The following is a 12,664-nucleotide window of genomic DNA, read 5'->3' on the forward strand; positions in this document are numbered from 1 at the left end:
GAAGCGTAAGACGATGGGGTAATGATCACTAATGTCTACATGCAGAACTTTCGCCTCTGGTTGGTCAAGCAGGTTAGAGAGAGCGTGATCAATAAGCGTTCCTGAGCCGTTAAAATCTTCACGTGTGGGAATGTCAATTAAACAGTCATATCCATAACCGTGAAACAAACTACTATAGGTAATACAGGCAGGTGATGCTTCATCAAGTAAGTTAATGTTCATGTGACCCATTATGACGACATTTTTATTTTCTAGTGAAACTGTATGCAAAAGATGGTCAAGACAGGTACAGAAATCATTAACCGATGATGAAGGAGAGCGGTAGATGCAGCCAAATATGAGGTTCTTCTTAGCTCTAGTTAGAAAGAAGTTATCAATTTCAATCCAAACAGATTCACAATTGGCAACGGTCAGTACTAGGTCATGTCTTCGTCGATAAGCAATTCCAGAAGAAACATAAATAGCTGCACCACCATGATTGTTCGCAACCCTATTGCAGTATTCAGATTTATAATTATGAAAGCAATACAAATTTTTGTCATCGTCAGATAACCAAGTTTCAGTTATAGCAATTAACGAAAGTGAGCAAGATAGCGAAGTGAAAAAATCGTCAATACTGTCAAAGCGTTTACGAAGACTTCTTGCGTTAAAGTGAATGATAGAATGAAATTCATTTAAGAAAGAATGCACTTGATCCGGTTTTAATACGGAAGCCATACTAGTTGCGCCAAAAAATTTGACAATAAGCTCTATTCTATTCTGTTTAGGTCGGATTCGTCTCGAATGCGCAGTACTTTGCTGTTAATTGTTTTTCTAGCCTTGATTTGGCAGTTGTCCGTCCACAGGAACATCCAGTTTCTTTCTTTTTTCAGTGTTAGAGCTTTGGAGAAGAGAGCCTTGTTACATGCCGTAAGGTGCTCATTTACAAACACGGGATAATTGGAAGGGCCAGAGAAATGTCACTAAGACAGAGCTTGGCTTTACGCGCTTTACTAACAAAGTCAGCCTTCTTGGCTCTAGAACAAAATCGTGCGATGATGTTCTTCTTGTCATTAGAACGAGTAGGCACACGATGAACAATATCGAGGTCATTCGACGATACGGGACAACCAATTTTGTCCCCTACTGATTTCATGATTTCAACACAATCTTTCTTGGGAGCAAGGAACTCCCTTGATTTCGACGTTGCTAAGGCGAGAGTACTGTTCGAGCTCCTCGACTCTGCGGGTCAATGATTGGTTCTGGGATCTCAGTGTTTGTTTTCATCGGTCAACGTAGCGTTCCCGCTACGCAGATCCTCAACAAGACCGTTCAAATGCTCAACACTGGTCCTCAGCGAATCAACTTCTCTCTTAAGTTCAACAACATCGATTCCAGATTCTTTCATCCTCAGTAGGATCTTACCAAACGTGAGCTCATGCGTGCTTTTAGCTAAGTTGCTCAACTTATCTTCCAATTCATCCACCTTTTTAGACAGTTCTACATTCGTCGGCATGGTGCAGGTATGCAAAAAAAAACAGAGAAAAAGAGAAGAACAAGACAACACTTGGTGGCAGCAGCAGCAGCAGTGGAAAATAAATAACAAGGCAAAATTCTACGTAGGAATACCTGCGTAAAACAGAGGATTCAGGCTTAGATGGCGATCATGGGATGCCGCTGCTGCCAGTGAAGAGTGGGCGTCGATGCCGGCTTGTTTATAGGGCTAGCCGCGATAGCAGCGATCTCCAGTGGTGAATTTTCCGATTCTAGTAACACAGCACGAAGTGGCTGCGCAGTCGCAGATTCACCCCGTGTGGGTGATTCAGCGCCGTCCAAGAGAGCGAATCGGCAGTGCAGCACCAACGAAGACGATCACCGAAGAAACAGCTACCGACAAGGACGGCTGCGTAAAACAGAGGATTCAGGCTTAGATGGCGATCATGGGATGCCGCTGCTGCCAGTGAAGAGTGGGCGTCGATGCCGGCTTGTTATAGGGCTAGCCGCGATAGCAGCGATCTCCAGTGGTGAATTTTCCGATTCTAGTAACACAGCACGAAGTGGCTGCGCAGTCGCAGATTCACCCCGTGTGGGTGATTCAGCGCCGTCCAAGAGAGCGAATCGGCAGTGCAGCACCAACGAAGACGATCACCGAAGAAACAGCTACCGACAAGGACGGCTGCGTAAAACAGAGGATTCAGGCTTAGATGGCGATCATGGGATGCCGCTGCTGCCAGTCAAGAATTGACTGGCAGCAGCGGAAGAATTGTTGAAGTAAAACTGTATAAATATATTGTACGTTTCGAGGGCAACGTGCTTGTGCCCAATTCCGATGAGCGAAATTAAAACTTTGTTGAACTGAATGTGTGACTCTTGTATTTTCAGAGATATCTGAAATGTTCGAGGAGATCCTCACGCCACAACGGAAGCTCCTGAGGGCTCAAAGGCGCACAGCGAGAGATCTCGAAAGAATTGTTGAAGTAAAACTGTATAATATTTGTAAGTTTCGAGGGCAACGTGCTTGTGTCCAATTCCGATGAGCGAAATTAAAACTTTGTTGAACTCAATGTGTGACTCTTGTATTTTCAGAGATATCTGAAATGTTCGAGGAGATCCTCACGACACAACGGAAGCTCCTGAGGGCTCAAAGGCGCACAGCGAGAGATCTCGAAAGAGTTGTTGAAGTAAAACTGTATAAATATATTGTACGTTTCGAGGGCAACGTGCTTGTGTCCAATTCCGATGAGCGAAATTAAAACTTTCTTGAGCTGAATGTGTGACTCTTGTATTTTCAGAGATATCTGAAATGTCTGAGGAGATCCTCACGACACAACGGAAGCTCCTGAGGGCTCAAAGGCGCACAGCGAGAGATCTCGAAAGAATTGTTGAAGTAAAACTGTATAAAATATTGTACGTTTCGAGGGCAACGTGCTTGTGCCCAATTCCGATGAGCGAAATTAAAACTTTGTTGAACTGAATGTGTGACTCTTGTATTTTCAGAGATATCTGAAATGTTCGAGGAGATCCTCACGCCACAACGGAAGCTCCTGAGGGCTCAAAGGCGCACAGCGAGAGATCTCGAAAGAATTGTTGAAATAAAACTGTATAAATATATTGTACGTTTCGAGTGCAACGTGCTTGTGCCCAATTCCGATGAGCGAAATTAAAACTTTGTTGAACTGAATGTGTGACTCTTGTATTTTCAGAAATATCTGAAATGTTCGAGGAGATCCTCACGACACAACGGAAGCTCCTGAGGGCTCAAAGGCGCACAGCGAGAGATCTCGAAAGAATTGTTGAAATAAAACTGTATAAATATATTGTACGTTTCGAGTGCAACGTGCTTGTGCCCAATTCCGATGAGCAAAATTAAAACTTTGTTGAACTGAATGTGTGACTCTTGTATTTTCTGAAATATCTGAAATGTTCGAGGAGATCCTCACGACACAACGGAAGCTCCTGAGGGCTCAAAGGCGCACAGCGAGAGATCTCGAAAGAATTGTTGAAATAAAACTGTAAAATATTGTACGTTTCGAGGGCAACGTGCTTGTGCCCAATTCCGATGAGCGAAATTAAAACTTTGTTGAACTGAATGTGTGACTCTTGTATTTTCAGAGATATCTGAAATGTTCGAGGAGATCCTCACGACACAACGGAAGCTCCTGAGGGCTCAAAGGCGCACAGCGAGAGATCTCGAAAGAGTTGTTGAAGTAAAACTGTATAAATATATTGTACGTTTCGAGGGCAACGTGCTTGTGCCCAATTCCGATGAGCGAAATTAAAACTTTGTTGAACTGAATGTGTGACTCTTGTATTTTGAGAGATATCTGAAATGTTCGAGGAGATCCTCACGACACAACGGAAGCTCCTGAGGGCTCAAAGGCGCACAGCGAGAGATCTCGAAAGAGTTGTTGAAGTAAAACTGTATAATATATTGTACGTTTCGAGGGCAACGTGCTTGTGCCCAATTCCGATGAGCGAAATTAAAACTTTGTTGAACTGAATGTGTGACTCCTGTATTTTCAGAGATATCTGAAATGTTCGAGGAGATCCTCACGACACAACGGAAGCTCCTGAGGGCTCAAAGGCGCACAGCGAGAGATCTCGAAAGAATTGTTGAAGTAAAACTGTATAAATATTGTACGTTTCGAGGGCAACGTGCTTGTGTCCAATTCCGATGAGCGAAATTAAAACTTTCTTGAACTGAATGTGTGACTCTTGTATTTTCAGAGATATCTGAAATGTTCGAGGAGCTCCACGCCACAAGGGAAGCTCCTGAGGGCTCAAAGGCGCACAGCGAGAGATCTCGAAGAACTGTTGAAGTAAAACTGTATAAATATATTGTACGTTTCGAGGGCAACGTGCTTGTGCCCAATTTCGATGAGCGAAGTTAAAACTTTCTTGAACTGAATGTGTGACTCTTGTATTTTCAGAGATATCTTAAATGTTCGAGGAGATCCTCACGACACAACGGAAGCTCCTGAGTGCTCAAAGGCGCACAGCGAGAGATCTCGAAAGAATTGTTGAAGTAAAACTGTATAAATATATTGTACGTTTCGAGGGCAACGTGCTTGTGCCCAATTCCGATGAGCGAAATTAAAACTTTCTTGAACTGAATGTGTGACTCTGTAAGAAGCTGACCAAAAATGAGTTCACAATGCTAAAACAAATTGTGTATTTAACACATTTAATGTGTTGGCGTGTGGGAATGTAATGTGGGTGAACCAACTATCTCTGTGTATTTCTCTAATACACTTACTCTGTAATACACTGTACAACACTTTTTGTCAATAGACGTCTGGAGGGACACACTTATCAGAACTGAATCTTTGGTACACAGTCATCATTTAAGCGGTTGCAAGCACCCATCTTTAATTTCTCAGCAACATCATAAACTTGAATACGGCAAGTAAAGTGCACACATACGACACAAAAAAGAAGCACACTGTTCTCTTGCAATAATACCCTCCAATGGCCTGCAATATGTACCAAACTATGTGTATTTCTCAGGTCTCTTCAGTGTACTTCTGGTCTCACGACTACTCTGCCTTACCAGCGAAACAGCTATAAGAATCAATTTCCTAACGTATTCTTCCATTTTGAAAGCCTTGCCTAAGTGCAAAGCGATTCATGTGACATATATGTAGCATAGCAAGCAGCGTTCCCAGGTTGAAAAGACAAACAGAGCCAGAAAATTGGAAAAAGTAGCCAAAAGTTGCCACGCATGAGTGAAAACCACCTACACATTTTTTTGTATTTAAATGACTAAATGCAAAAGCCTTTCGGCAAAAATGTAAATGTGTACTGCACGGACACTTCAACTGCATTGAAGCATAAATTGAAGCCACTTTCGAATCCAGTGTCTCAGTCCATACCTAAGACTAAGAAATGATACAAGCAGTTCGTCGGATATCCTAGAAGGATTGATTGGTGGGCGAGTTGGTACGACATTTTAAAAAGAGCACTAAGAACCCAGGAAACAAGAGGAAACGACAGCAACACAATTGCATACTAATAGCTGTTAATGAGCGCTTGTGTTATCCTGCCTTTGCCTCATGTGTCCTGATTTTTCAGTGCTCACTTGAAATGTGGGATATCCGATGTTTAATGTCGATGAATGTCAAGCGGCCTAGATGCAAAGTGCTTTCGATTCCGCGTTCAGTAATGCCTGATCTGCAAAATGAGATCCCATGCAACTGTCTTCAGCGAGTCCCAACCAGGTATTCAAAGCATTTCGCATGTGTGTGTGTGGTGTGTGTGTGTGTGTGTGGTGTGTGTGTGTGTGTGTGTGGGTGTGTGTGTGTGTGTGTGTGTGTGTGTGCATGCGAGGTTGCTTCACTGGCAGGTTATAAACATGTAGTTTTTTATATTTCTGCTACGATCGACAATTGACCCTTACGCTTGCTTAGGCCACTGCGACATCCCTTTCAATAATGTTTATTGTCTGCGTAATCAAAGCGCGGAATTGGATTTACAGGGCTGGAAGCACGCTTTGACTGCCATGTTTCGGCACCGTATACTCGAATACCAGCGGCTGCGACGTCACCAAATATTGATAATCTCGCTGCATTATAGGGGCGAAAAAGTTGCCAACAAGGAGCCAAGTAGCTAAGAGTATTTTTCTGCCACCACTGGCCTAAGAAAGTAACCCAATTTGCGCAATGTAGCCAGAGCTGAAAACCCTGATAGCAAGGCACATGCAAGAAGAACCTCTGATCTTATCCCTTTGCTACAAACAAATATTGAAGCTGTATACATGAGCTCTGAAATAAGGCACATACGGTATGGATCACTGCTGCAGGAAATACAATGTGAACCAGTTGAAACGGCATAGCCGCTATTGGCACACAAGCAACATGCACTGGCAGAGGGTATACCAAAGTAGTGTACATTGTTATAGGATGCCTCCATGACCAACTGAAAGCTTCCTGATGAAATTCTAGGAGTTTGAACACTTGCTAAAGGGAACAAATTGTGCGGGTGCCACACTCTTACATAACGTATTTCAGTGGAGCCCACTGTGCTTCCGTAGTGCCAACGGACACTTCATGATGGAACATATTGCTGAACTTAGTGCAACGATATACATTGTACAAAATATCTGCCGTTTGGTGAAAATGTCTCGAGCATGTTTTGGTGAAAATGTCTCGAGCATGTGCTCAGATATTATTATTCATTACTACTTATTTGAAGGCAACAAAACAGGAAATTATCCTTTCGTGACATTACTCTTGATTACGTCTTAGGTATATACACTTTGTAAGAGCCTTCGGCAGCCCGTTTGCATTGCGTGTTAGATTTTTCAACATGAGGACTTCAAACCCACTTTTTACACCTTAGAAAGACTCATAAGCTCATCTTGGAGTGGATGGGCCAATATTGTCTGGCTATATTACTCTAAGGCCCTCTAGGCTCCGACGCCCCCATATTGTGGAGATACTAATTACACGTCTCCATTCTACATAACCAGCCCCGCCACGGTGGTCTAGTGGTTATGGCGCTCGACTGCTGACCCGAAGGTCGCGGGATCGAATCCCGGCCGCGGCGGCTGCATTTTCGATGGAGGCGAAAATGTTTGAGGCCCGTGTACTTAGATTTAGGTGCACGTTAAAGAACCCCAGGTGGTCGAAATTTCCGGAGCCCTTCACTACGGCGTCTCTCATAATCAAATCGTGGTTTTGGGACGTTAAACCCCAGATATTATTATTATTCTACATAACCAATAAATGATATGATGACGTGGTTTAACACAGCAAATGCCCTTTAAGTCACCAATGCAGTGCACGCCGTGCGAGTGTTCTCAAAATTGCAGTTGCTGGAGTATAAGCATGAATTATAGCCACTATCAATAGCTTATCACACACTGACAAGTCCGAGCAAGTTAATACTATACCCAAAACACAGTCCATGCCTACTCCTCAGAAAGAGTACAAAAAGTTCGTCAGCTATCCGATCTGCAATGCTGATGCGTGCAGAGGGTGGATGTGGAGTACTTCAATTTTCCTGTTAACTTCGAATTAGCTTGAAGTAGAGGTGTGCGCCGCCGAGCCGCGCCGCCGCCGAAGTCCCGAGACAGATTACGCCGCCGCCGCCGCCGCCGCACAATAATTGCGGCGCGCCGCCGTTAGTCTTTTTTTAACCCGGACGGACAATCGGGACATAAAGTACATAACTGCGCCGGGGCAGCTTTTCTTGATGTGTCTATGTAATGGACTGCCCGTTTCAGCCGCCGCTGGTTCGTAACGTGATTTTGACCTTACGAAGCTTTCACAACCCTCGACAAAAATGAGAGGAACGGAATGTGGTTCAACCACGGAAATGAAAACAGCAGATAGCTGAGGTAGTTGTTAAGTATTGATGTTAAAAAGACAGGACGGTGCAAACACGAACACAAGCGAGAAGTCAAGAAAATGAACGTTTATTTCTCACGTAGGCCGTCACGTGCACTCGATTGATAGGTATCGCCTCTTGCCTGCAGGCGCAGATAAGTATTTGCGTCTACCTATTTTCGCCGCTGTATAATTTTTCAGTTGTTAGCGGCACTTGCGATGCCGTGACTACTCTTGGGTCCGTGTTTCTTGCATTGTCATTTTAAAGGGCCCCAAAAGAGCCTCTGAAAACACAAAAAACGGGCAGTTTGCACTAAGTCGCGCAAAGCTCGGCACAGCGAAAGACGGGCACGTCGCTGCTCATACTCTCCGTCTGCCGACACGTCTAGCATTGAGATCCGCGGCTTCCTCTTCGGGAGTACGCACTTTCTTAGGACGCCCCATGACTCTGGACACAATCGGGCGCAGCCAGGCTATGCACTATATAGCGGAGGTTGCGGGCGATGTTTCCGTCAGTGAGCGTGGCTTAGATACCGCGCATGTGCGGCTTCGCCAGGTGGTACGGTATCTGGTAGCTAGAAGACGCGATGCTTACTGCCACTATCTTTCCATCTTTTTCTCTCTCTCTTTCGTTGATGCTCTCTCTGTCTCTCTACCTTTTCATTCTGCCTTTCGTTCGCTCTCGTTCTCTCTTTCTCATTCTTTCTGAGCTACGCTTTACTCTCTCCCCTCCTCGTTTCCCTCCTCCTCCTCACCATCACATATCTCCTCCACATGCTCACTTCCCATTCCCACCCCTTGCTACTCTATGCTATACAAGGCTATGCTATGCTCTGCTAGCGTGCCTGAATTCGCAATGCCCATAGACTGTCGCGCCGCCAAGCGGAATTCAGGAGCGTCCTCTCGAGGAGGGTTAGTAGACGACAAAATGGCAGCACTACGCAGTCGCTCCCTTGTTCGGCTGTGCTAGCCTCAGTGTTAACGCGTTGGCAAGAAAGGAACACTACGACTTTGCATGCTCCCTGCATCATTGAACAAACCGGGCCCTCCGTGACACGAGAAATTTGATTCGTTCTTGCCAGACGCGAAGTTTTCGTGAAAATACGTGGCAACTCGCGCTTTCAATGCTAGCCCAGAGCGTACACATACTATCAGCTTCCCGAGGCTTTCTGTAGCCACATAGGTTAGTTAAATGTTATCGTCTGACATATTCAGTTGAAGCTCACCCTGTTTTACTTGCATATAGCATTGGTCAGTGTTTCTTGTAGTGCATGAGTCCCGTAACACTGTACGCGGGAGGTCGCGCGGGCTCGCGACTTGTATAACTGAGCGATCTCAAGCTGGCGATGCATTAAAATAGGGCCTCTATCCTTTGTCATCAAAGCGCTGTTACGAATCGTGCGAGCGACGTTTTAATCACTCGAGGACGCGTCTGCTCGACGCCTTTCATGGAGCGAACGCTTTCCATCCACGCCGTCCTTCGCCAGTGTGTTGGGTTTCATAGCCACCGATGCGCCGCTTGTTTTTGTACGTTTGTTGATAGGTGGCAGCACACTGCAAGCGATTTGCTTGTTGACCGGTCTGAGAGCAAAACGTTCTCCGCGCCCAGACGTCTCTCTGGTGACGCGGAGTGGTCGAAGTCGTTCGGCGGAGGAAATTTTTCAGATTGCTTTCAGCAGTGATGTTGAAAGAAACCATCTTGACGACGAGGATTTTTCAATGGACGTAGAAGACTGTGAAAGCACCGATAGTGACAGCGACGATGAACCACCAGCTGCTAACTCACGAGGAGCGAGTTGCAATTCACGTCCCCTCGTGCGTTAATGTTCTTTCACGCTCGTAAGTCACTTTGATTTTATTTAATGTATAATATCCTTGAGCGAGATCAAAATAAAAGCATAGCTCCTCTTGTGCATTGCATGTATCACAATTATTGTGGATATTATGGAGCGCCGCATGCCGCCAACACGCTAGAGGTCTACCAGCGAAGCGAAATGGTTAGAGCGATTTAACGTACGGCCACAATCCACGCCTCTCGGCTAACTTCTTCGACGTTGCGAAAGGCATACGTGTGCATTCTTTTCGATATTCATGTTTCGATCGTGCTGATCGAACCTGCAACATGCCAGTGAAGTGAATTGCACACGGCTAGAGTCTCAGCATGGCTGTGACACAAGCGCTACTGAATGGGATGTTAAATGCTTGTGTTCCGTTGAAGACGTAACTCCGCGTTGCAGACTGCGCAAGTAATGACGATGGCGTAATATGTTTGCAAACCATCACCACGATAAACGCGTCGTCCTGTGCAGAAGCGATGGCGCTACTCGCTGACGGCCTACTACTGCCGCAATTAAATTCGTCAGGCAGGCTCGGAACGTACTACCTCGGAGCTCCATTCAGCTCATACGTCAATTCTAGTTCATGCGGTTTTATGTATCACGCACAGGATTTCGCAAAGCATCGTTATGCACGGTAACGGAGCGGACATGTAACGTTTCACACCGCAGCAAATAATTAGGTGGCGAGTACTTAGCACTTTCCATGGTTTGAGTGGTTTGGGAAAGTATTTTAGTCTCATATCCATTTCAGCGCAGCTCAGGACTTCATCCGGTGAAAGTGGCACGGGCCGTACGTCCGCACGTCCTATCTGTTCTTATGCTAACCAACGGGTCGACCCTCCTCCTGGCGCCATCTTGAAAAGCACGGCGCGCCACCTATAGTTCGTGGGCATTGCGAATAGCCGAGTGGTATAGGACGCTCGAACGACGTCGGATCGAGGGTACGCGGGTTCGAATCCGGCCTCGAGAAGAATTTTTCCCTTTCTCGTTCTTTAAATCTTTCTTTCCGTCTCTCTGTTAGTTTCTTCTTTTTCTCCCTCTCTCTCTCTCTCTAACTCGTTCTTTCCCCCATTGGGGTTATTACAGGCCCCGCCGTAGTTGGGTCTGTCCAAATGCTGTGGAACATACCCGTTCATGATGATGACGGTTTTCGGGCACGGTGAGACACTTTACGCCGAGCTAGAACAGCTTCGCTGTTAGAAAACGAGCGTCTACTTCTCTATTGGCATTCCTTGTCTTTTTGACGCACTTAGTGACGCCAGAACGGTGATTCACCTGACATCTTTCGGGTACATACTCTCCACTGGTCCATATACGAGAAATATCACTTGTAATTTGTCTCCCACCATACGTTGCCATGCAGTCGCCCACCCGTTCTTCCTTGTCTCGCATGGCCATCGTGCGCGATCAACTGCTTTCGCTCCATTTTGTGCGTTTCCTATTGCGCAAGCGGATATAAACAGGGTGTAGTCGACAAGCGCGAAATATTCATAGGCTCAACGCTTAGTGATGACATTGTACGCGTGTTTTTTTATCGAAATAAGTGGCGAGGAGATATCGCTTGTAAGAAGGGTAATGAAGGCGAGAAAGAAACCAATGAAAAAGGCGCCCGATTATTCGATTCTTCCAACGGACGAACTGTTTACAGCGAAGGCAATGCAGCTCTCCAGAAAAAAGGCGAGCCAGCATCCACGATTTTTCTATATTTTTTTATTGCGATAGCAATTATTTAGACACTCTGGACAGGTTTCAACCATCACCGTCATGTTACGTATAAAGCCCAAATCCGTAACATCGCTCCGCGCATCGTATGTTCTACCCGCGAGTAAACGCTGGCGAGCACTGGCGAGGAACACGGATGAAGCAGAGATGAGCAAGCTGGCCATCTCCGACGCACAGAGGGCGCATGCGATAACATCACCCAGCGTGCGAGGCCTGTCATCGATTGTTCCTCAACGAGAAAGGAAAAGCCCCGCCCGTCTTTCCTGGACGAAGGAGTATGAACTGATGCCGGGGGAGGCGGGGCTGCGTGGCTCGAGTAGCAAATGTGAACATTCACTATAGGGCCGCGGTCGGGAGCACTGGCGTGTGCGCTATCTCGGCAGTTATCAGTAAATGGCTCGATTGCCCTCCTACGCGCTGTGATCCCACCGCTACGAAAACCGCTTCTCTCCCGTGAGCGGCCGTATTTGAACACACCAGCGTTTTGTAGCGTTACGAGAGATGGGATCAAAACGTTAGCTACTAGCTATAGTTCGTAGAAGGTTACGACATATTTATATCGCATTTCCAGCTTCGCTTTTTCGTTGAAACACTTTTTTTCCAAAATTCGAGGGACAAATATATCTCCCCACCAACTCTCAAATCTACCCCTCTCCCTCCCGCGCCGTTCACGCGCCGCCGCCGGAGGTGGAAACACTGGCGCGCCGCCACCGGCGATTTTGGGACCGGCGCACATGTCTAGTTGAAGTCACGTTCCTCAATAGGTAGCTCTGCAATGTGAGGCTCCATGCAGCAGTTTTCCCCTAGTCCAGCCATCCAAAAGCATGTTATTTTGCATATTGCAACTGTCGAACTAAATTTCGGGAGCAGGAAACACTCCTTGGCTGCCATGCATTGACACCTCATGGTCAGCAGCAGCTCTGAGGGCAAATGGCACTGATAATTTCATCCACATCAAGTGAACATGAAAGTAGATAAGGCGCTTCTCTACCACCACCTGCCCGAAAAAAGAAGGCAAACTGGTGCACAGTAGTCAAACCTGGCAGCCCTGATCCTGGGAACACTAGACACCACAAGATAGTTTGCGGTCCATACAGCACCATGTTTCTTGGCCTTCATAATGAAAGTGTGTGAACATTTGTATGCGGCCTAAATTAATGTCATAGGGGAAACTAATGCAGTACACAAACTGCAAGGGCAAAAGCATTTCATTCTTTCTCTATTCTTAAAAATTCGGCAGATCCCACGCCTTGTGGGAATTGGTTTCATGCAAAGCAGGCAGTCAGTAGTTCTATGCTG

At 46.0% G+C, this 12,664-nt stretch overlaps 1 pseudogene; it reads right to left on the reverse strand.

Moving 5' to 3' along the window:
• Positions 1 to 1,632: 1,632 nt before the first annotated feature.
• LOC125756621 (putative nuclease HARBI1) overlaps positions 1,633 to 12,664 on the reverse strand; it is a 30,445-nt pseudogene continuing 19,413 nt past the window's right edge.

Source organism: Rhipicephalus sanguineus, unplaced genomic scaffold (assembly GCF_013339695.2).
Source record: "Rhipicephalus sanguineus isolate Rsan-2018 unplaced genomic scaffold, BIME_Rsan_1.4 Seq316, whole genome shotgun sequence".
In the NCBI taxonomy this organism is placed as follows: Eukaryota; Metazoa; Arthropoda; class Arachnida; order Ixodida; family Ixodidae; genus Rhipicephalus; species Rhipicephalus sanguineus.